Here is a 24,137-nt window from a genome sequence, read left to right as displayed (position 1 = left end):
GAGAAATATCATTTAAAGGCTCGCTTACGGATCCGTGAGTTTTTATTCTCGCGCACACTCCGCCCCCTCCCCCTCTCCTCCCGCCACATCCCCCGCGCCGTTCTTCCGTCCCGTTACATTTCGCTGGAACACGCGAGCGTAATTTAACGGATAAGAACGCGCGTTGCGGATAAACGGAAGTAACGAGAAAGTGAGATGAAATACGACGAGGGTGAGGTCGGTCTGGTGCGGAGAGCCGCGGGGTGAGAAATGGCGCGTACGAGCCAAGTTCGGACGGCCGGAGGGGGGCCTGCTGGCCAGGCGGCGCGAGCTGCTTTTAGCCGGCTACTTCCGCAGCCCCGCGCGCTCGATTAATCGCTAAAGTTCAGCGCGAAAATATCGGCCAGCCTCGGGAACGTATTGGTCGGCCTGCTTATCGCCGCCGAGATCGCGAGTCGAAATCGTCGACCTCGAACGAACGAACCAACGGGGATCAACTCCGGAGATTCGAGGGCTCGGGAGCCTCGATACTTTGGCGCGCGACTCTCGCCGATTAATCTGCAAGTCGATAACAGATATTGCATTTAGGATCCCCGAGGCGGCGCGCGTAACAACACCACGAGACTACCTCTCGCCGCGACCGCTCGTAAGCGGTTCGCCGTTCTCCGGCGGCAGCCGAGAACTTTTATAACCCAGCAGAGAACACTTTAGAGAGAGAGAGAGAAAGAGAGAGATAGATAGATAGATAGAGAGATAGAGAAAAAGAGAGAGAGGGGGGGGAGGAGAAAGGAGAGAGAAACGGAGATGGGAAGAATCGCATAATCGCGGGGTCGCGGGAAGCTCGTGCAAACAATGCCACCCTCGAGACAACGAGGCTGCCAGCGGCTTTCGCGCTTCAACGTAACTCGATCCATCTGGATCTACACGTCCGCGCGATGGGCGATTAAATAAAATCACGCCTAAGCGCCCGGGCGACTCGGGAGGAAGCTCGCTGCCGGCGGTCGTTCGTTCGTTAATGCGAGTCGCGCGGCGGACACGCCGCGTGTATTGTCGTGCCGCAGGATCGTCGACAAAGCCGCGTATTAATGCCTCGCCAAAGGGCACGGCGGCAAGTTGCTCGCTCGCTCGCTCGCTCGCGCGTTACTGCAATTAACGAATCGCAATTACATCGTGCAACCTCCACACATCGCCGTAATCGTCGTTCACGTCGTCGTCGTTGTTGTTGTTGAAAGGACCGGTCCATCTCCGCGCGCTCGCTAATTGACCCGTCCCCACCGGTGCAACGACGACAGTCCCTTTGAGGGATTTCCGGGGAGCGCATCGTCCCGCCGGCGGCCGGGCTTCGCTCGTAAACGGAGGAACGAGGGACTGAGAGAAGAGAGAGAGAGAGAGAGAGAGGGAGGGAGGGAGGGAGGGAGTCCACGCGAGTCCGCGCGAATTCAACTCGACGATAACGAACCACGTTGGATTCCACCGTCGGAAGCGGGAGGAACGTTGCGTAGTGCGCGGCGGGGGAAGGGGGAGGGGAGGAGGACGACGGAGGGCCACACTGCCGCTAATTGGTTCCACTCGAGGATCCACAGGTACCGCGGGATTTACGATCGCGCCCGGTCTGATCCGCGGCAGGGCTGACTCGCCGGCTCTCTCGCGAGACCGCCACTTCCGGACGGCTCTCTCCCTCTCTTTTCGTCTTTCTCTCTCCAAAGGGGATCCTAATCCGCCGACGGAAAGGGCGACGGGAGGAGAGAAACGAAGACCTCACCGAGAACTTGCAATGTTCCGGCACCGCGAGAAGCGCACGCTCCCGCCCACTCGGGGCTTCAAGCTGAAATATCAACGCGCGCGCGCGCGAGGGAGGGGAGGGGAACTCGAGCGTTTGAACAACGAATGCCACCGTCGAAATTGCACGTTTGCACGCTCCGCGTTCTGCTCTTTTTCCCTGCTCTCTTCCCCCCGGCCGTCTCTTCGACTCGTTTGTCCGTCGCGCAGCGGCGTCGTTAATTTCACTCATTATCTACGCGCGAGGCAAATACGCCGTTCTCGAGAGGCACGTTGCGACACGCGCGCTCGTCGTGAGAGCGCGCTCGTTGCCCGCGAACTTGAGGAGCATCGAACGCGCATGACACATCATTCGACCTCGTATCTGCCGGCTTTATTCCCGGCTCTAACGCGTCCGCGCGCGGTTAAGTAACGCTTGATGGATTGCAAAGGCGCATAAATACGTCGTCGTCGTCGTCGTCGTCGAGAAGCACCGTGTGAGAACAAGATCGACAGGGAAATCTCGCGCGACTATTTTCCCGTTCTCAGCGACTCGCGTTCTCGCGGCGGAAGCCGACGGGGCAAGACTGCGCTTATCGTAGACGCGCTGACGAATTTCACGCGGCGTCGCGCGACCGCGCGAGGGCGGCGCTGATAAAGTGTCATCGAATTCCTCGGCGAGCCGGCGGGAGGAAATGGAGCGCCGCGGCGACCGGCGTTAATTACTCCGCGGCTCGGGCGCAAATTAGTTGCCGGTTACAGCTGCAGCGCCGCGGGTACGTTTATTTCGCGCGGCCGCGAGACTCGTGTTATCGATTTGTTTTGCGCCGCAGAGCAGCTCGCGAGAATTGCCGATGCGCTCGCGAGAGGGAATACCACCGCACGTACTCCCGTCGTCGGGAGTGAATCCCTCCTCCCTTCTCCTCCCGCCGCGCGCGTCTCCTTGCGCGAGATTCCTTGCGCTTGTCGCGATGATTCTTATACTTATTTTTATCGTTCCCCCTCGGCGGAATCGAGAGAGAATCGGCCGGTTCCGATTCCGATCGCGATTCTAATCGCGTGTATAACTCGCCGGGCGGCGCTCTCGTCGCAGCGCGCGTTAAATTGTCGGAGCGCGCTGAACTGTTTGAAGCGTCAAACGTTTATCCGCGGCGCGCGCTTTTCGCGACGAGCGTTGACAGACGCGTGAATTGCGGATGTTTGTTACGCGACGCGATGCGACGCCGCATTACCCCGCTTTTGTACCTCGTAAATAAATTCTGCCCGGGGAGCGACGGCAAGAGGGGGGCTGTGTATCACGGCGGTTTGAATATCTGAATATTTCCGCCAACTTCTCTCCGCCGTCCTCCAGCGAACGCTCCTCCCTCTCTCTCTCTCTCTCTCTCCCTCTCCCTCTCTCTCTCTCTCTCTCTCTCTCGCCGTTTCTCTCTTTTTCTTCCGCCATCGGGAGGAAAGTATAGCGCGGCATTTCTATCCTTTTAATTAAAAAGTTTCGCGCCGGAGATGGAACTCGAGACGACGAGATTCCTGTTGATCGCCCATTAAAGCAAACTTATCGAATGAAATCGCGATGTAATCCCGGGCTACAAAGAACCACCGCTGATCCCGCACGCGGAACGGCCGGTGACGTTCGCGAGGCGCGAGACGCTACATTCGCGTTCGCATCGCCGCAATATACGGAGGCGGCGGCGGCGGGGAGAAAAGCGAGCGAGAGAAACGCGCGTTTATTAACTTTATCTACCTTTCCGCTCTTATCCGTCTTTATATCTATTTTCTTGCGTAAATTGAATTTCCTCCCCTCACGCGGACAGTTCCGCCGTAATGATTCATTATTTCGCAAGAGGAACCTCCGGCGATAATTAGACTCGCGATTGCGCACACACGCATCGAATCGCTTCGCGCTGAGCCGAGCCGAGCGCCGAGCGACGCGCGTCGGCGGCTCGCGAGGTCGGCATTAATCATCATCGCGCGCGCGCGCGCGCGCGCGCGGCGGCGGCAGAAATCGAACAAGCCAGGTGAACATGAGCGTTACGCGCGGCTTTCGGGCTTCGGCGAATCGTCGCGTGAGATCGCTCAATCTTGACGCGGAAAGCGAGCGCATTTGTCAGAAGGATCGGCCGAGAGTCACGAGTGAGAAAGAGAGAGAGAGAGAGAGAGAGGGGGGGGAGGTCACGGCGGTGGCGCGCGCGGTAGAAAAGTCGATTTAATGAGGAGACGACTGTTAATAATCGCCGGCACGCTGGTGTATAGATCGCGTGGGAGGACGAAGAGGGGGCGAAATCAAGTGGAGGACGAAACGCTGCAACGCGAGAGGGAAGATTGGATCGGTCTCGACGTTCTTCCGGCGGAGGGAAGTTAAGTGAGACTGCCGGCACAACGGCGGGGTGGAAAACAGGCAGGCAAGCAGGTAGGTAGAAAGAGAGAGAGAGAGAGAGAGAGAGAGAGAGAGAGAGAGACAGAAGGGAAGAGGGAAAGAGGGAGACAGAAAGAGGACGGAGGAGGAGGAGGAGGAGGAGGAGGGTTGCACGAGCCCTCGGGCGAAGTCACGGAGAACGGAGAATATTTCCCTCTCGAAAATCGCGTACGGTGCGGAGGCGCTCCGCAGCTCGTTAGAAGTTGCCCGTCCTCTTCCTCCATCCTCTCCTTCCTCCTCCGCCCTTCTCGCCCCTACGCACTCTCTACCGTCACCAGCACCTCCGACCGTCGCGCTCGCTCTTCGTAAGGCAATATCTCCGATTTCGCGAATAAATCCCGCGGCAGGTCGCTCGAGAGATGCCAACACGCGCCGACTTATTACGTCATAACGGAGAGGGGAAGGGAGGTGCTCCGACCAACGCTCGCATCGCGTAATAAAGCAGCGCGGCGAGGGCGATTATATTTATCACAAGGGATCGATAAGAGTCTCGCCTCTCTCTCTCTCTCTCTCTCTCTCTCTCCTCTCCCTCCGGGCGTAGCCCGGACACGTAGCGCGGACGGAATCGGTTGCGCGAGTCCCACGATTTCGGCGGCCGATTTCGTCGAAGGTCGATCCTCGCGAGGAAAGGAGCAGAGAAGCGCGAATTTTTCACGCTCGTGAGACTCGCGCGGCTTGGACGAGCAAGGAGCGCGCGCGGCGTTCGAGAGTCGCTGAACGAGGCGAGAGGAAACTATGCGCGTCCCACGGTTCCACGCAGCTGACGTCACCGGTTATTTATGCATCGCCGTGTAACGGCTACTCGCCGATTTCGCCGACCGTCTAAGAATACACTCTCTCTCTCTCTCTCTCTCTCTCTCTCCTTCTCCGTCTCTCGTGCGCCTCCACCGCTTGGCACTCACCTCCCACGTGTGCGACCGCGAGAGACAGTGTGCGACTGGCTGGCTGGCTGGCTGGCTGACTCTGGCGATCGACGTCTCGCGGGGAGGTCCGCGTTCGACCGGCGTCGAAGGAAAGCCTACGCGACGAAACTTCGTGGGAACGGCAAACGGGAACGGGAACGGGAACGACGCTCCGTCGCGCGCGCCGGGCCCCGCCCGCGTTAGGATCGCGATACGCAACAAGTGATCGAATAAGAGCCCCGCAATTACGCGGGGGATAACGAAATTTAACTTTCTTTCCCGCGGGGAGGAAAAAGCCCAAGCGGCTCTCCCGAGACTCCCGAGATCCCCTCTCACGGTCCGCCGATTTTAAGAGAAGAAAAGGCAGGAAAAAAGAAAGCACGTCCGAAAGCGACTCTCAGCGACGGCGGCTGGACTGCTTGCTTGTTGCCGGTCGCGGAGGCTCGCGCTGCTGTTACACGGCTAACGGTAATCGCTAAACGTTAAATGCGTTAAATCCGACGTTAGGCTACTCTCGTTAGGTGCGAGGTGAATTGGACACGTGGAGACAGCGCGCGCGATTGCATCACGATTGCGTCTGATCATCCGTGTCCTCGCGCGCGAGTCAAACAGAAGACGTCTTATCGTTGCGATACTTTGCCGAGCACGTCGATACGTACGTAACCTTCCCTACTCTGTCACACCGCCCGACGTCACGTCCGATATATCGCGCGCGTGTCCCGTTATATTCTCTCATGCTTACAGCGCACTTCGGTGGAACGAGCAGCCGGCAGCCACGTACGCACGCACGCACGCACGCACGCACGCACGCACACACACATACGTATGCAAGTCTCCGGAGCGTGGCGAAAGCCGACTGAAATCGCCACGGAAAGCGCGTCTGTATCGTAATTAACGCGGTTAAGCCGCGAACGCCGCCGCCGAAGGACAGCCGGCCTCGATCGGATATCATCGTGGAAATATCGCGGCCGCGCGATCATCCGGGCATTAATTTCGTTGCCGGCCTGCCGGCGCAGCCGATAGCAGCACACCACGTGTTCCATCCCGCCGGCCAAGGTCAGTGTCGTGTCGGTCCGCGCGCGCTCACGGGAGAGAATTTTTTTCATGTCGCGGTCGGAAGGGCGCGGACGCTCAGAGAAGCGACCCTTTAGTTTCCCTCTTCTTTTTTCCGGCATTTTCTTTTTCTGTCCCACTTTCTCTCTCTCTCTCTCTCTCTCTCTCTCTCTCTCTCTCTCTCTCTCTCTCACACTCTCACTCTCTCTTTCCCTCTGCATCTCGCCGTTTCACTCGTCAAACGCTGCGTGCCCGTTTATGAAATCCCGTTCGATCAACGCCGGTACGCACTGTTGATGCGCAAGAACAACAAGCGTTTGTGCAAAATCGAGGAAGGCCTCAGAGCGACAAGGTAAAAGAATCGCGCGCGCGCGCGATTTCCCCGGTATATAATTTCCGCGCGGCGGGCGTACATCGCCCTTATCCACTCGCCCCTTCGATTACACGGCGCACCGACGCGTCGTTAACTCCGGGAATGCAAATCACCGAGGCGGTTAAAGCGCTTCCGCGCTCGATATTGATTCCCACGGGAGCGGAGCGCCCGTTAATTACACGTCTTCCTTGTTTTCCTTTCCTCCCCCGATTATCGTCATCGCCGACAACGATTCGCAAATTTCCGAGGAGAGTCTCTCGATCCGTCGCCGAGAGAGACGCCGCATTTCGTCTCTCGATCGATCGATCGACAGATCGGCCCCGCTCGTAATCCAAGGCGACGGCGTATCGGCTCTTATCTCCAGTTTCCTCGGAACGCGATAAAAATCGCCCGTACTCTCGTAGCGAGCAGCTAAACCCTCCGAGAGTCCCCCCTCCCTCGCCCCCCTCATATATTACATACAAGCGTGAACACACGGCGGCGCGCGAGGCATCAATAATAACCACAATTATTAACGCACACGTGTGCAAGGCGCGAGAAGAGCGCGGCACGCGATGCGATCGCGAGGCATCGACGCGCGTGAAATCAACAAACTGGCACGCTCTTTCAGCGGCGACGACGACTTCCGGGTGACTTGGCAGCGTCAACGGGAGGAGGTTTCATTCCTATTCAAGAAAGAAAGGAGGAACGGATATTCTTCGTCTTTTAGCGCGCGTCTCGAAAGACATGTTGAATTACTTCGACACGCGGTTCCCGAGCTCTCCCTTTCTTCCCCCCCCCCTCTCTCTCTCTCTCTCGTTTCCTCACGCCTTCGCAAGCGTGGCATCGCAATCGTAACGCAAACCCGCGATAAAAAGGACTCCGACTGGAAAAAGAAGAATGTAGCTCTCGAATCGCGAGAGACGCGCGGCGACGCCGCCGAGTTCCTACGCGTCGACGGATAAAACTGTACTAAAAGATGGCCGGCTAATAACGCGGCCGCGTCGGATGAGATTATCGCGAATTCCAACATTTGGCCGAATCGTCATGCGATCTCTCTCAGCTTCTCCTTTTTTCTCTCTCTCGCTCGTTCACAACTCCTCTCCCCTCTTTCATTCTCTCTCTCTCTCCCTCTCTCTCTCTCTCTCTCTCTCTCTCTCTCTCTCTCTCTCTCTCTCTCTCTCTCTCTCGCGCGCGCGCTTTCTGATCGCTCTTCTCTTCTCTCTCGTAAGCTCCGATTCGCCGATATCGAGTTCCGGGATTTACTCGCGCACGGGAATAGACTCCGGAATTTCCACGTAATGTAAAACGCGTAGCTCCTGGCCTCGCACGAATTCCAGCTCACTCCCCCTCCCCCCGCTGCTCCCCCGCGCAGCGGCTTCCCGGTGAGCTCGCGGCCGCCGCGGCGTTTCCCTTTGTTTTCCTACCTCTCTCCTTCCGCTTTTCCGCGTTCTCCTTTCCCGTTCCGCTGTGTCGGCCGCGCATTCACGGCGCGCGGCGCTGAGACGAGCTCGGTTTCTCCGCGGATAAAAGTGCGACGACGTCGACGTCGACGTCGACGTCGACGTCGACGAGAGCGGAGCCGCCGCGCGAATTTACGCGAGTGTGATTTACGGGCCTTTTGTCGCCGTCGAGGATCGAATTCGCGGCTCGCTATGAGGCCTCTGGCGACACTTCAAACGCGCGCGACTTTATTAAAAAGAAAAGAAAAGCAGCGCTCGCGCTCTCGCTCGCGAGAATTCCCGCTCTCGTCCGCTCGTGAAAGAGGCGAGCTCTCTGCCCGCGCGGCTCGTTGGAGAATACAGCGGAGCCCGATCTCGCGCGGCGCATATTGTATTTACGCAGAGCGCGGTGTTGATACGAAAAGGAATACGACGCACACGCGTCGACACGGCCGCGGCAACAAAGTGGCGGAGCGAGCTCCCCCCGCCCGCGGCTGATAACTGCGCCGGAGCAATTATCTTCTTACGCGTGATTATCGAGAACCGTACACCGAATTCGCGCGTGATACGCGCCGGTGCGATCGTGCTCGGTCGTTCGAGCGGACGTGTAAAAAATATCGGCGGTGATCGAGTGTCGTTACGCGCGCGCGCGCAGTCTCGCGCGTGCGCGCGTGTGTAACTCGCCGAGAAATCGGCGCGTTATTACGCTCCGCTATCTAATCGCTCGGAGCTTTCGCAGAATCTTACCGGGATGTAACGTAAGATCGGGACGGAAAGGAGGAACGACGCGCACGGCGACGTCCGGCCGAGCGTAACGAGCGCGAGCCGAGTCGGCGGCTGCTGCGTTATTCCGTTGCGGTCGGCTTTGCGGTTTGCTACCGTCGGCAGTCGCGGGCAGCCCCGATGTGTTTGCGCGCGCTCGTGCGTGTGTGTGTGTGTGTGTGTGTGTGAGTGAGAGCTCAGCGCCGTTGTAAATCGGCATTATTTCGAGAGCTGGCTAACGGCCAGCGCCGCGGCTCCCGCGCATTCCCGCCAGCTCGGTATTTTAATAAGCCCGTCCCGCGCCGTGGAAGAACGAGGCAGCCCGCGGAAGCTTTTCGACTGCGGAAGGCTCGGGAATCGCGAACGGAGCATCGAACTGTGGACCTTCCCCTAAAGTGAGATTCCCTCACCCAAAGTTTCCCCTCGGGCGCGATCCCCGCGATTTCACGCGCTGGTACTCGCGGTTTTGCGTTGTTCTCATTGGCGTTTCTTTTCCTTTTACCGACTGACCGAGATAGAAATCGCGACGGCCACGCCCGCGTCTAACGTATTGTTATTGTTACCGCGAGTAGCCGAAAATGTACATTTTCCCACCGACTCCCCCCGCCCGCTCGAACTCGCACCGCCAGCGGAATTCAACGTTTTGTTTACGTCGACTCGCGTTCCTTTCGCACTCGCGGTCGCAGCTGTCTCATGCAGTCTTCTCTCTCTCTCTCTCTCTCTCTCTCTCTCTCTCTCTCTCTCTCTCTCTCTCTCCCCCCCCTCTCTCTCTCTCTCTCTCTTTCTTCCTTTCTCCCAGAATCCCGCGTTTGTCGCGAAGAATAAGAATATCTCACCGGATCGATATAATATAACAGCGCGCTCGGAGTTTAATTTCGACGGAGAATAGGAACGAGTCTCCGTCGGATCAGCAGGCGCGCGCGCGTATCTTGCGCGAGCCGTTGACGAAAACTTCGATATTGGCAGGCAAGAACCATAAAGTGCCTTTCAATAACCACGTGCTCGAGAGATAACCGCGTGTGCTCTCGACCGGGGCTCTCTCTCCATTCGTTCTGCATAGAGCCAACGGATCTCTCTCTCTCTCAGCTCTCTCTCTCTCTCAGCTCTCTCTCTCTCTCTCAGCTCGCTCTCTCGGCAGCGATATTCCATTTCTTTCTTACGTCTCGAGCGCTTTCGGAGTCGTCCCCCAACCGCCTCGACTAGAAGGAAAAACGAGCGAGGAAAGATCGCTCACCCTTCGCCCGCGCGGACATTAATATTATTCCTGCCGCGTGCTGCGGCTCATTTCGTACCGCACGAGCATCCATATCGCGTCCTGTCGAGATTCCACGCAAGAGTGAGTTCTCAGCGGGAAAAGGTGGAGAAACACGCGAGAGCACGGATGCGAGAGCGATGCGGGATCGGCCGACCTTTCTCCCGAGGTACAATCGTCTCGGAGTGAGCGGCGAACTTTGCCCTCGGAATAACGCGTCCCGCGTGTGTCTTTTCGTGCGAAGGCATTTCGTGCGTGCGCGAAAACGAGCGATCGATCGGTCGAGATTCGTCGAGCGCAATCTTCCGCAGAAATGAGACGCCTCGTCGAAGTCGCGATCGCCGGCGGTCTGGTGAATCGAGAGAGAGAGAGAGAGAGAGAGAGAGAGCGGCCTCAGTCGAATGTGCGACGACAGGATCTCGCGGCGATAACGTTAACGCGACGGTAATGGCGCGTCGCGCATGCGGGTCGAAAAATTGCCTGACGCCCTCCCGTCGTCCGTTCGCGGCTCCCGAAGCCGGCCGCGCTGCGGAAAGCTCGATCGTGCTAGAAACGCGCGGAAAAGCAGCCTTAGCGCAACCGCGCTCTGTCGCGGATAATGGTGGCGCGGTAACAGCCAGGTCGAAATTTCCGCGGCTAATAACGTATGAAATGAGCGCTCCATTATCCGGGCCGCTCTCTCCCGACGGGCGTTTATTAATATCGGAAAATGTTTGGCTGCGCTCTCCGCACGATCGGCGCGCCTGCGCGGCTCCTGTAAATTCCGGAACCGTCCCGAAAACCGTGTTTTACAACGCCGCCTGCGCCGCGTCGGCCGATACAAACCGGAACCGGGGCGGAGTGCACACGCGTACGCGCTCCCGGATGCGGCGAACTCTATCGCATTCCGCGTTCCACTTTCTTCCGAGTCGCTGAATAAAGCTAAATGCACGCGAAGCGGGACATGACGGGACGGGACATGACGGCGGCGAGATATTTCTGTCGATGCGAAAAGTGGCGAAAGAGATCGACCGCTTTTTGCTCGTCCGCGATGAATTGACGGCTGAAGCGGCCGTTTGCGCACATAAAAAAAGAAAAGTCGCTTGTATCGCCCCGTCGCGTCCGCGACGCGAGCGCGACGCCGCGCTGTCGAATCTGAAATCGATAAGATAAAAATTGTCACGAGTTATTTGCCTCCGCTCGTATACCTCGGCGATTCAGAAAATTCTCTTGCTCTCGCTCTTCTCTCGCGCGCGGAGCGAGAGCGCGAATCGCGAGACGGCTCTCTCTCTCTCTCTCTCTCTCTTTCGTCGGTATGCAATCTTTCACGCGACACACGTTCTTCTTTCAACGTCGAATGCGCTACAATCCGAAACGCGGGGAATGTAAAACTCCTCGCGCAGATTCATACGGGCGTTGTTTCTCTTCGTTACGAGTCGAAAGCTACGACAAACTGAAGTTAACTTAAAACGATCACCGGCGCCATTTTATTTTCGCGTGTTTCCGCGCGGACAGGTAGCCCGAAGGTAATCTCGACTTAATTACATCTCGTGGCAATTATTGAAAATAATACCGCGCCGTAAAATGCCGCCGAGCTTCCGCTCATTTATGCGCAACAGAGCGAGAGAGAGAGAGAGAGAGAGAGGAAGGGAGGAGGCGAAAAAGCAAGAAGAAAATGGAGAAAAACAGACGTAGAGAGGAGCGAGAGAGAGAGAGAGAGAGAGAGAGAGAGAGAGAAGCGGAAAGTGCAGCACGGGTGCAACGAACGGCTCTGAAAATTATTATTCCGTTACAATACGCTTGATTACGGTTCGATTAGCGATACCATTTATTCGTTATTCATAAAACTCACATTTGCACAGAACGTGGAAATCGAGCAGTCGGATGAACGTGCGGGGCAGGGGCAGGTGCGGGGACGGTGAGAGGGCGCAAAGGAGAGAGGAAGCAGGTAAAGGACAGGATCGAATTGACGTGCCGACCGTAATGGGATTGCCCGGGCAATGTCGGCGCGATTTTCCGCGCGATTCCACTCCGTGATTCGCATTCTCGTACCGTAATACTTGCGCGCGCGCGCGCGCGCGCACGCAGATGGACGCGTGTGTACGATTGCCCGTATTTGTGTGCGTGCGCCCGCGTATCGTGTACTCGTTATCGGTTATTCTCGCATAAAAATACAAGATACAATCGAGCCTCGGTTTTTGTCTTTATCGCGGGATCGCGGGGAGTTCCGCCTCGCGCGGGCCGACCGTTGCGGAAGCGCAACGCGAATTAGCTGCGCGCACGTGCCGGCGCTTTTATTTTTTACTCGCGCGAGCGAGTCCAATGCAACATGTCGATGCGAAATTTATCGCGACAAACGAAGATCCCGCGCGCGCGCATACATACGTGTGGAGCAACAATGGGGAGTCTTCGCGGCGTTTACGGCGCACATTCGCTCATAAACAGACCGTAAGCTTCCGGCGAAATTGACTTTCACGCTCGTAAAAGCCGAAACGATCAAACAAGAGCGCAAAGCGAGCCCGAGTCATCCTTAGCGACGCATCTGACGAACGCGGCGCAGGGGGGGTTCGTCGCGACTCGAACGAACGCGCTCGCGGCTGCTTTCTTTGTGTCGCTTTTGTCCGGCGTCGCCGACCGCGACGGCGACAGTATATCGCCTCCCGTGATAATAAAAGTGCCGGGCGAACGCGCGCTACGTCGCGCCGGGAGAACGCGATTATTTCGAGACACGCGCGCGCGCGCGCGTCAAGGAGATTTTTCGCGCTTCTCGCGAGTCCGTCAAACTTTCCAAACTCGCGTCGATTAGGCCCTCTCCTCGGGCCTAATTAATCCCGCGCGCGCATCTGAATGTTCTCCGCGATCCAGCCGCGGAAAATTGTCGCAATTAGATTAAACTCTCTAACGAGCTGCCGAGAACACGGGAGGAAGGCGAGCGTCGCCGTCCCTCCTCCTCTCTCCCCCCCCGCGTCCGCGCCTGTCGATATCAGTTTATAACCGAGAGAGAGAGAGAGCGTTTATAGAGCGGCGGCGCTCGCGAGAATCGCCGGAGGAGGCAACTTGTTTATCTCGTCTCAAAAGACTCGGCGCAATTAATCCTCGTCCACGTGTCCAATGCGAATTTCTATATTATCGGAGGAGGAGGAGGAGGAGGAGGAGGAGGAGGAGGAAGCAGTGTCTGAGCGGGCTCGAAGTCAAGAGGAGAACAGGCTCGGAAAAATACGAGTCCCCCGGCAGTATTCAATTCCCCGAGCAGTAACCGACTTGGACTGGGCGGTGGGGGGAAAACGGGAAAGTGCGAGGAGCAATTTTCCCGGCGCAAACAGCATTCCCGATCCGTGCAAGATATCAGGCGCGCATTCGCGTCGACGCGCGGACGCGGCTCGATATCGCTCGATTCTCGCCGAGAAACGCATTCCTTTGGACGCGCGCGCGCGCGCGTGTCTCGAGAAGAAGCCGACGAGAGGACGAGGCGCCGCGCCGCGCCGCGCCGCGCCTCCGTTCGCGCTCATAAATCCGCGCTACCGAGCCGCGCCCTCCGCAGCGCGGGGGGCGCGTTATCCGTCGATCAGAACAGCCGACCCCGTTACACGGATCTGTCCGTCTGTGCGTTTCCGCGCGGCGTCGCGTCACGTTCTTAACCGCAGGATCAGCCGGCGGAACACGTCCGCGGGGCGGCTCGCCGCGCTCATCGATGCGCCCCGCGCCGCGCCGGCGAGTGACAAAGCACCGTCCGTCAGCATCCGCGTGTACCGGAACCGGTCGCTCCATGATCTATGCGCGAGCCGTTTCTTGCCGTCCGCGCTCCGGATCGAGCGCCATCATCCATCGGCCGTAGAATTCCCCGGGATGACCGGTGCGCGCTGTTGAGCCCCCCTCCCCCCTGCGGCCGAGCATCGCGTGTACTCCAGCCGCGATGAATTAGCCCGAGCCCGTTACGATATGATTTACGAGCGTTTTTACCGCTGATTATACTCTCCGCGCCGTCGCTCGATTCCCCGGCAGCGTCGAGACGGCGTGACGGTTTCATCGGCTCGTCGCGCGGTTCCGGTTACTCGCGTCGCGATTTTCAGTATCGCTCGCTTTCTTTTCTCTCTCTCTCTCTCTCTCGTCGCTTTCCCGTCGCTGCCGAGAGCCGATGAGCGATGAGCGTGCGAGCGAGCGGTCGATCGGCGACGGTTTTTCCGCTCGCCTCGTACATCTGATATCTCGATCCGGTCCGGTCCGGTTTCCACCGCGCGAGCGTATCCCCGCGTTCGCGGCGACCCGCCGCTCTCGGTGGGTCAGTAGGTCGGATCGCCGGTGCACGCTCGTCTCGGCAAGGTGAAGATATCGATCGCGCGGCGCGCTGACCCAGTAAGGATGCACCACGGCCGTGCGCGACGCGCGCTCGCGATCGCGAGCGAAGGTTTCGCCCGCGCGTGGCCGTCGCGACGACAGACGTAAATCATCGCGTGAATGTCTCGCTTTGTTCGTTTGTTCGTTCGTTTCCGTTCGCGACAACGAGTCGCGAGCGATCGACGGCGATCGCGTTAACACTCGCGCTCGTTAATCTTCTCGCGCCGCATTCGGCGGCGCGACGCGCGATTAACGGCGGGGCTGTGCTTCGCGTTACGCGCGCGCGCGCATAAATATAAGGTAACGCGCGCTGTGGAAATATTTTATTGCACCGTGCGCGGCGATCTATTCATTACCACCGCTGTGGTATTTTCCGGTCCGCTCGTACGAGCGAGATGGGCAATAACGCGAATCCGACGGCGGAACGATAATTGCTCTGAAATTATGCGGGACGCCGCGTCTTCCACCAAGCTCTCCCACCAAGCGAGATCGATATCATTGCGCGCGGGAATAAATTATGCTGCGCATCGGTCAAGTTCGCTATTTGTTGTATCAAACGATGACGATCTTTATCCCGACTATTAACCGAACCGGACGCATCCCGAGCGAGAGAGAGAGAGAGAGAGAGAGAGAGAGAGAGAGAGAGAGATAGAGATAGAGAGAAAGAGAGAGATTCAGGATATAAATCGCAGACACGATGAAAAATTCTCGCGACACGACGCGACGCGACGAACGGCAAAGACCCTCCCCCCCCCCCGCCCCCGTGAGTTGCAATCCTCGATTAAGTTCGAGCCAAGTAGGAGTCGGGGCGATTTCACACGCCGCTTCCGTCGGATTCGTATCATTTAGCCATTTCGTAGCTTTCCGTTCGTAGATAGACGAGAGCCGTTGACACGCGCTTCGAAATAAGTGCCTCGCGTATGTGGGTCACTGGGTCACTGGTTCGTGCCGGGCCGAGAAAACAGCGATGACGCATGAACAGGACACGTAGACGCGCGCGCAAACACACACACATACACAACGTTACCAAATGTGTTTATGGGGCAAGGTTGCTCGGAAGCTCGCGGAGAACCGTTAGGAAGAAGTTTCGGTCGAACGACATTCCGATCACTTTAACGAGATTTTAATCGCGAGCGCTCGCCGACTGCTGCTCGGGAGACGGAAAAAGCGGAGCACCGCGACGAGAGAGAGAGAGAGAGAGAGACAGGTGCACTCGCGCGAGATCGCGAGGAACCATCCTGCATCTCCGACGCGTCGTATCGCTAAAGATAAAAGAAGCGTTACTACACCCCGGAGTCCTCGTAGCATCCTCGCTTCGTAAGCCGGCGAAATAATGGGAGAAAGGCGAGCCCGAGGTGGTTCCGGGTGCGGAATCGAGTGCGAAGTAACGGACGTTAATGAGAGAAGGTTATAGCCGAGGGAGCGGAAGACGGTGTAAGTGGCAAACTGTTGCGGACCTGTCACGGACGGAAAGGCGGGACGAAGATTGGTCGGGCCGGAGAGAAACGAGAGAGCGAGCGAGAGCGCGCGACGTGCGCGCGATAACGAGATATATATTGCGGCCGGCGGAATTTTCGCGGACGTAAGTTTCTTTCCGAAGCTTCTCCTCCCCCCCCCCCCGCCTCCCCGTCTGGCGCCGGCGCTTTTTTCATCGCGACTCTGCAAAGAGACATCGGCGAGGAGCCGATTACGCGACCCTTTTCTTCTCGCTCAACCGTTCATTACGGCGAATCGAAATTGCAGTCCTCGGGATTATCGAACAATGCCGAATCGAACGCTGCGTGAAGTCTCGAGAGAAAACCGACTGTGATAACGAACGCTTCTCGGACTTGAAGTCTTAATAAAGACACCCCAATTAAGCGAGTAATCTCTCGTTCGAATCGACGGGGACAGATTTAATCGAATCTGATGGAAGGAAATGGACGTTTCTCTTTCATTACCCGCATCGCATGTGTATGTATCAGCACGTTAATCAATTACACATTTGTATCGGCGATGAGCCGTTATTTCGTCGTCGTTTCATATCGACACCTCTCGAATAGATTAAGCGCCGCCAATCGGCGTGCAAGTTTCGAGATTCACGAGAGACACTACGATTATTTTTATCCAGCCTATATATATATATATAACGAGCCGTGAATAAATCTCGACTGAACTGCGAATAAATTTCGAGCCGAGCCATCGCGTTCTCGAAACTCAGCAAAATCCGCTAAAATCAGAAACATCCCGTATAATAAATGATTTGACTTACCGGAGCATACATAATGTATCGAGCCCACGGCCCGGCGCCTCCTGACCTCGCGACATCCGACATCCTGGCTTTCGCGCACCGGACACCCATTAATAGCAGTGACGCGACACTCGCGCGATTCGACCGGGGACAGCGTGAGCGCGTGGTCGACTATCGAATATCAACGAAAGTCCGATCGAGCATCGAGAAAGCTGACGAGATATATTTTCATCTGCCGACTTGTGTGAATTGTAAACAACACGGCGCACGCACATACGCACGCTCCGCGTCGGCTCGAGACTCACGGTCGCACGCGCGTAAAAATACGCGAGAGACCATCAAAACAACCGAGACTCTCAAAGAGACCTCCAAAGTCACCTCCCGCCGATCGATGACGCGTATACACGGTGACCGAGAAAGTTGCGCTCGGTGGTCTCTACGTCTCTACGTCTCTACGTCTCGCAGACCATCGAGGCGGTTATTAAAAATTGAAAAAAAAAAAAAAACATTCTTGCGCACGTGCGGTAAAAGTATTGAGCGCCTGGCAATGAGAACTCGAAGGGAACTGACTTGAAGACGGGATACAGGCTAGAGACGCGCTGGCAACAATGCGGCAATGTATTGTTCTTCTTCTTCTGTTTCTTCAAATCGTAAAACGTAAAGTGCGATTTCATGCAAGATGTTCCCGTCTTTGATGGACGTCTGACGAACTTGTCGAGAATACTGACGAGATACCGAGGTCAAACTTTAGAATCTTTAACGCGAGCCTCGTAAACGCTAACTCGCGCGCGCGCCCGACAAAACTTGTCGAGTTGTGAAAGTCCTATCTGGAATCTACCAGCGCGTCTTTTTTTCACTTCTGTTTGAAAGGTTATCGTCATTTCTTGCCCGGTTCAAATTGAAATCTTTGCGCAGCATTGTGCCCCGACATGCACACGCCATTTTCCAATTTGCCCCTTTTCACCTCTTTTGAATCTCAAATATACAAAAAAGAAAAAAAAAAGAATATAACAGATCACGACCAAACGGCCAAAAGTCTGCTTCACTTACACATTGTGAATAATTCCGAAACAAATCTCTCTTTCCTCAAGCCTCAACACGGAGGTTCCTCAGCGGCGGCTCAAGTTGCGGGAGATCCGCGGGATTAACGTAGGACTCGAAATTTCGATGCGTAACTTCTCCCTACGACCGTGCAAACCGCCCTCCCGCGACACTCGCACGCACACGCGTGCGCACCTTCGATGTTGCCGCGAATCCCCGCGGGGAAAACGGGGATCGGAGGGACGATGAACCATCCCTCCGCGCGGTAACGACCGGCATTATATTCAAACGAGTTCCTTCCCCGGTCGCTTAACTTGCCTCGTGCGGCGGTGCGGCCAATCCGCCGGAGAACGGAGGAAGAGAGAGAAGACTCTTCTGTCTGTGGGAACCGGCTAGGATAAGCGGGAAGGCCCGCGCGCTTCCCGGGAAACGCGCGCGCTTAATTGGTATCCGTATTCTGCCGAGAAGCAAGGCGGTTACGTCCGCGGCCGCGATCGTGTCTTCAACATCGCCGTCGCAGCGAGTGAGTAGTGTCCGAGTGAGTGGCCGCACGAAGAAGAAGGAGTGTCTGTGTGAAGTTAGCACACGTTTTAAAAATGATTAAAGAACAATGTCAGTGTTCCAGTAGCATTCTTCATAGTTGTACAGTTCCTGATGAAAATAAAAAAAAAAAAGTTCCGTATTCTTAACAGCAAAAAATCGAAATTGAAAAAATGTCGTGCTAACTTGACGCTCCAGCACGACACAGTCTCCGCTAAAGTACAAGAAGCCGGTGAATAATACGCTTTTTACGCGACTAGAATGTTCTCGTTAGTTCTAGGCTAGTTCTACAATGGAGTTCTCTATATGGAGCGTTTCAGAACGAAATTACAACACAATTAACAATTCTGTACAGTTTTAAATATTCGCCACCAGCGCGACACTCGATGAAAACATGTCGCGCCGTCGACTTACTGGATTTCTGACGGTACACTTCCAGCTTGTTCTACTCGAGTTCCATACAATTCATTTGCAGTCATTGGTCCGCCGTATAACTGTTTTTCAATTAATTTTAACCTTTGGCGTCGGCGCAACACTCGCTAAAAATGTGTCATGCTGTCGACATACTGCACTTCTGACGGTAGTTCCAGCTTGTTCTACTCGAGTTCCATACAATTCAGCCATTTGCAAACTCGAGTAGACCAAGCTAGAATTACCGTCAGAAGTGCAGTAAGTCGACGGCACGACATGTTTTCGCCGAATATCGTGCTCTGACGGCAAAAGTTAAAATTAATTTAAAAACAATTATACGGCGGAACAATGACTGCAAATGGTTGTTGAATTGTATGGCACTCGGGTAGAACAAGCCAGAACTACCGTCAGAAGTGCAACAAGTCGACGGCACGACGCGTTTTCACCGAGTGTGTCGCGCTGTCGCCAGAAATTAAAATTAATTTAAAAATAATTATACGACGGAACAATGATTGCAAATGGTTGAATTGTACGGAGTACTCGAGTAGAACAAGCTAGAACTACCGTCAGTGGTGAGCGGTGGAAGTCGACAACAGCACGACAACCCTCTTCTGCACGATACTGATATTCCTTCCCGTTCCTGTGTATGTTATTTATCTGCTGCAAACCGCATGTTACAGACTCGTGCGAACTTCTGTAAGTCGCGCGCGAGCTCGCCTAGATTACCGGAGGAAAGTTCCGCGGAAACAAATCTACCGGGCTACTCTACTCTCTTCATGTATAAAGTATCAGCCGCGCGTGTCGAAGCGTGCAAAGTTGCACGCACTGTAAATACAGAGGCCGGGATTAACCTTCCGCGCCGCGCACAATTTCAATATTGATGTCATCGAGAGCTCTGCTGTCATCTCGCTTGCACCTGGGCGTCATCGACGCCCCTCCCACACTTCAGGGGTTTTGTCGGGTAGGAGGCGCGCGTGGCGAAGTTACGTTTGATAATCTGACAGCTGACGCTGTCAGCTTGGAAGATCAGTTTCTCGATCAGCCGTCGCGGCGAGCGCGCGATGGCCGGAGCCGGAAGCGTGGATGGCGATCTGCCGCTTCCGGATACGCGCGATCGTCGTCACGCCGCGGAGGTGATCACGCGAGCGTGATCACAAAGGGGTTGCGCACGCGCGTCCGATGGAGATTCAAGAGACGTGATCTCGCGGTGATGAGCGGCCATATGTAAACGCACCGTATCGCCGGCTACGCGGTAGCACGCGCCGTTCAGGGTAACGCGACGCCCGCGGGCTCGAGTCGCACGAAGAAAGCGCGAACGAGGCAGGAAGTAACGCGCACGGCAAGACGACACGGGATCCCGTGAACGAGCGAGCGAACAACTCGATGAGTGAAATTCGCCGCCGGCGAATCGTCGGTAATCGGATCCGCCGGCTTCCTCCAAGTGCGTTCGATCGCCCGACAGTGTGAGATATAAGAGAGGGAGAGAGAGAGAGAGAGAGAGAGAGAATCTTGCCACTTGGTCGCGTTGACAAAATATCCTTGCACTTGGCAAAGTAGCGCGCACTTTTGAAGAAGAGCCAAACACGCGTCGGTTCGCCGAAGAAAATCGATCCTCGGCACGCGGCTATTAATAAGCGTATTTCATCGAATCGAGGAGTGCCTCCTCGTAGAAATCGCTCTGCTCTCTTCTGCTCTCTCGATTCCCCCCCCCTCTCTCTCTCTCGGTTATACCCGAGCACGAAATATTCTTTCGCGAAAGCGCGCGCCTGAAAGTCGTGCGAGAGTCTCTCTCTCTCTCTCTCGCGCGTGCGCGTTTGGAAGATCGTATCGTTGGAAGTGCGTGTTTAGAAAGAGACCGGAGTGGAGACAGCGAGAGACGGCGCTCGAAGGAGATTTGAATCGAAGAGAAAACTTTGATCCCCGCGCGACTTTTACTTTCGCGACGATCGTGACCGTAAGCGAAACGCCCGGCGCGCGCGCGCGCGCGCTCCGCGATCGACCGGACGGCCCTCGCCTCGTGCTTCTCGCACTTATTAATTCCACGACGCCTACAAAATTGATACTCGGACGTTTCCGAGCGCCTCGCTCGTTTTGCCGACGTCGTCGCGTCGTTGCTGACGGGTCACCGTCAATTCTCAAGAAGCGCGACCATCCCCTCTCTCGATATTTGCGATCGGCAGCAGCAGCAGCAGCAGCAGCGTCGAAAGAAAGCGACGACGATCGCGGCCCCGCGCCGCGAAATTCTCACGCTCCAATACGCGGCTGCGGCCGCGCGCCGCGAAAAATGTCGGGCTGATTTATAAGCTTTTCAGTTTACAAGCGACGCTTCCATTTCCGCGTCGATGCCGGACCGAAAGGTTTCGCCCGTGCCGTTCAATTTCCGCACGACGTTTCAATTTCAGCCGGCCCGACACGCGCGCCGCCCTTTCTCGTTGCATTCAATTCCGCGGCCCCCTTCGACCATCCCTCTCTCCCCCTCCACCCCGCCCGCCCGCGATACACATCGCCGATGCCCATCCAGATCTCGCTATTTTCGATCCGGTGATGGATTAACTCTTCCTATCCAAAAACCATCATGCCGCCTACGATTGCTGTATAGGTTTCTATCGGAAACTTAAGTTTCCGCCAGCGACGAAGAAGAGTGATTTATCCTCCTGTCTCTCTTTTTCTCCCCCTCTCTCTCTCTCTCTCTCTCTCTCTCTCTCTCTCTCTCTCTCTCTCTCTCTCTGATTTTCCTGCTCTTCGTCTCCTTTCGCGACGGAACGTTTACGCAAACGAGCGTTTTGAGGCGTCGGATTTTCCAACAGAAGGTCGAAAAAAGCGAAGCGCGAGGCGGTTTACGGCGGTAAGAGGATAACCTCGCGCAATCGCGAGATGCAGGTCGATCGTGCGCGTCGACGACTAGGGTTGCCAGATCCAAGAGTAAAAATTACCTTTCTTCTTTAGTAACAAATCCAAACCGGACAGAAATAATAATCATAACGTTACATTAAATACAAAATAAGACAAGAATTTACTCACAATATTAATTCCCAAACAATTTTATAAACAAGATTTAATTGAGTAAAATAATAAACTATTACTTTTTTAATATATATGGAATGATGAATCGGCAGATCATCTACTATTATGGCTTTTCGTGGCGCTCGCTCGTTTGTAGGCGCTTGAAACGGAGAAACGTTGCTTAAATCTGAACTCTCATTCCATTGAGATTGGATATAACTTAAAAACCGGACATATATAACGTCCGGTCTCACTTATTAACCGGACACTGGACAAGACTTCTGAAAACCGGACAGTTGGCAAGCCTATCGACGACCCGTCTCTTTGACGTTCCGCCGAGGAACACGCGAATGCGCGCACTAACGACGGCAACCGACGAAGCATTCGCACGTGCCTTGCTGCGTCGCGGATAGAAACGCGAGCACGGCACTCCGCGCTTCCCGACTTTGTTCCTTGCGCGGCTGTGGGAGAACGCGCGTCGGACGCGAGCGAGCCGCGACGTGGCCGCGGCGGTTGCACGCACGACCCGTCGCGAAAAGCCAGGAAAAAAGAGCACAGCGAGGAGAAGGGGCGAGGGCAGGAGCGGGAAGGCTTTAAAACGCCGTTACGTCGTAACTCGTCGTCGCGACGACGCGACCGCACGGCGATAACATGACGCTCGGCTTGACAAAGGTCCCCCCCCCTCTCTCTCTCTCTCTCTCTCTCTCTCTCTCTCTCTCTCTCTCTCTCTCTCTCGTACTCTCGACTTCGTCGCCACCGCGAGTCGTTTTAGTCCGTTTATACGATCTCTCTCCGCCGAGCGAAGCCGGGCGAAAGTCGCGGGAGGCCTTGAACGAACAATCTTCCCGAAACGTGTTTTTAATTAACGTCACGCGCCTCTCACTAAGACACCCCCCCCGACGGCGGCGCGGCGGCTTGGAGAAGGCTCGTGTTTGCAACAATAAATTGCTCTTTCACCTCGTTACGAAACTTTTGCAAAACTTGTGCGAACTTTCGGCCGGAAAGAGAAAGGGAGAGAAAGAGAGAGGAAGAGAAGGAAAGAGAAAGAGAGAGAGAGAGAGAGAGAGAGAGAGAGAGAGAATCGCCCGATAAATTACGACAATTTACAAATGTTAATTTATGATTTATATAAATTATGTAGTATAAATTATGACGGTTCTTCAAGCACGTGCGATATAATACTCCCGATCGCTTCCGAAAAAGGAGCCGAGCTTGCCTCCGCGGCGACTTTTCGGCGAAACCGGCTGAATAAGTCGCAATAACTTGTCACATGGGATACTCACATGACATGCGGTATCGCCGAATGCGTAACGAGAGGCGGATACGCACCGACATGTGCATACGCGCGCGCGCGCGATGTTTAACCTTGCCTCAGGTTGCCGAGGAGAGAGAGAGAGAGAGAGAGAGAGCAACCCCGGCCGGCCGGTCGGTCGGTCGGTCGGTCGGTCGGTCGGTCGGTCGGGCGTGCAGCAGCAGGGTCCCGACGGGGCCCGTTGCGGTCTCGTGATCGCGCGTGTGTGCAGGCAATTACGCGCACCGGCAATGATAATCCTCGGCCGTAACTATGCGGGTAACTATATCGCGCACGTCGGCAACAGAGAGACGAGAGAGAGAGAGAGAGAGGAGAGGGGGAGTACACGGCGAGCACTCACTCGTATAACGTTTATGTCATACGAGGCGGCCCCGACGGCACGGCGAGCCCTCCAGCGACGAGAGAGCGCGACGTAAGCGAGCGGGAGCGAGCTAATTTACGACCGCGATCGCAATTGTAACCGTAGAAACGAGCGTTTTCTTACGACCGCGCACCGACCGACAGAGAGAGAGAGAGAGAGAGAGAGAGAGAGAGAGAGAGAGAGACGCGTCCATCCCGCTGGCGTCCATCCCTCGCCCCGATCGCGGCTCTTATTAATCGCCTCCGCGCGATTGGAATCTACGAGGCCGATCGAGCGCCAAGAATCGAAGGCGCTTCTCCCGACCGACACGCTGGAGGAGCAGAGTTGTTCTCAGAGGAGGCGGGGGGAAGCACGAAAGACAAAAAGTCAAGGGATTCCGAAAGCAACGCTTTCAACAAGTTGGCGCTTCCAAGTGTCAAGAATGAGCGATCTGATTGGCGCGCACTGTGAGCCGCTCGCAGCCGCTCAGCCTACTTCCTATGATTCCAAAAGAAATGACTCGCGCACTTACTTGTTCATTGCAGTGCCATACACGTCGGACGATCGTTACGCAGACTGCAGCATAACGTGTGAGAGAGCCGCTTCAGGGACGAAAGACGAAGGACCTGGGACAGAAGAGAAACGGAAGTCAGTCGCGAAAGTGTGTTCTGCGAGATTCCTCGGAAACAAGGAACTTAACTATATATATATATATATATAACTTGGCGCACGTCGAGAAGCTTGAATTCAAATCGCGCGGCTCTTCCCGGACTTATTCCGGGGAATGTACTTTCCGCGCTTTTTCTCGAGGTAGTCGTCCTCGCTTGTCGCGCTAAACGACGGATTAACGCCGTTCGCGCGCGCGCGCGCGCGCGCACGCACGCACGCACGCAATTCCAAGCGCGACTCGAGCTGACGAGCTGACTGCGAGACGAGGAGGCGCATGCGAGCGCTAAAATAATTGCCGCAATTGCTGAACTTGCTGATGGATTAAGCGGGCAATTTGTAATGCCAGGTGATCCATCAAAACTTT

The 24,137-nt window shown here is 55.8% G+C and overlaps 1 protein-coding gene across 1 annotated transcript in view; it reads right to left on the bottom strand.

Annotated features, from left to right (window-relative positions):
• The window catches only part of LOC105190855 (mucin-5AC), a 196,865-nt gene that overhangs the window by 79,659 nt on the left and 93,069 nt on the right, over window positions 1-24,137 (bottom strand). The window contains exon 4 of the mRNA XM_025297970.1: window positions 23,637-23,730. The gene's annotated coding sequence lies outside the window, so the exon portion shown is untranslated. The remainder of the gene's footprint in view (window positions 1-23,636; window positions 23,731-24,137) is intronic.

The sequence above is a fragment of the Harpegnathos saltator genome, unplaced genomic scaffold, assembly GCF_003227715.2.
Source record: "Harpegnathos saltator strain DR-91 unplaced genomic scaffold, Hsal_v8.6 scaffold20, whole genome shotgun sequence".
NCBI classification, from domain to species: Eukaryota; Metazoa; Arthropoda; class Insecta; order Hymenoptera; family Formicidae; genus Harpegnathos; species Harpegnathos saltator.
Note: the sequence above shows the minus strand (reverse complement) of the source record. Positions and strands in the feature narration are given on the sequence as shown.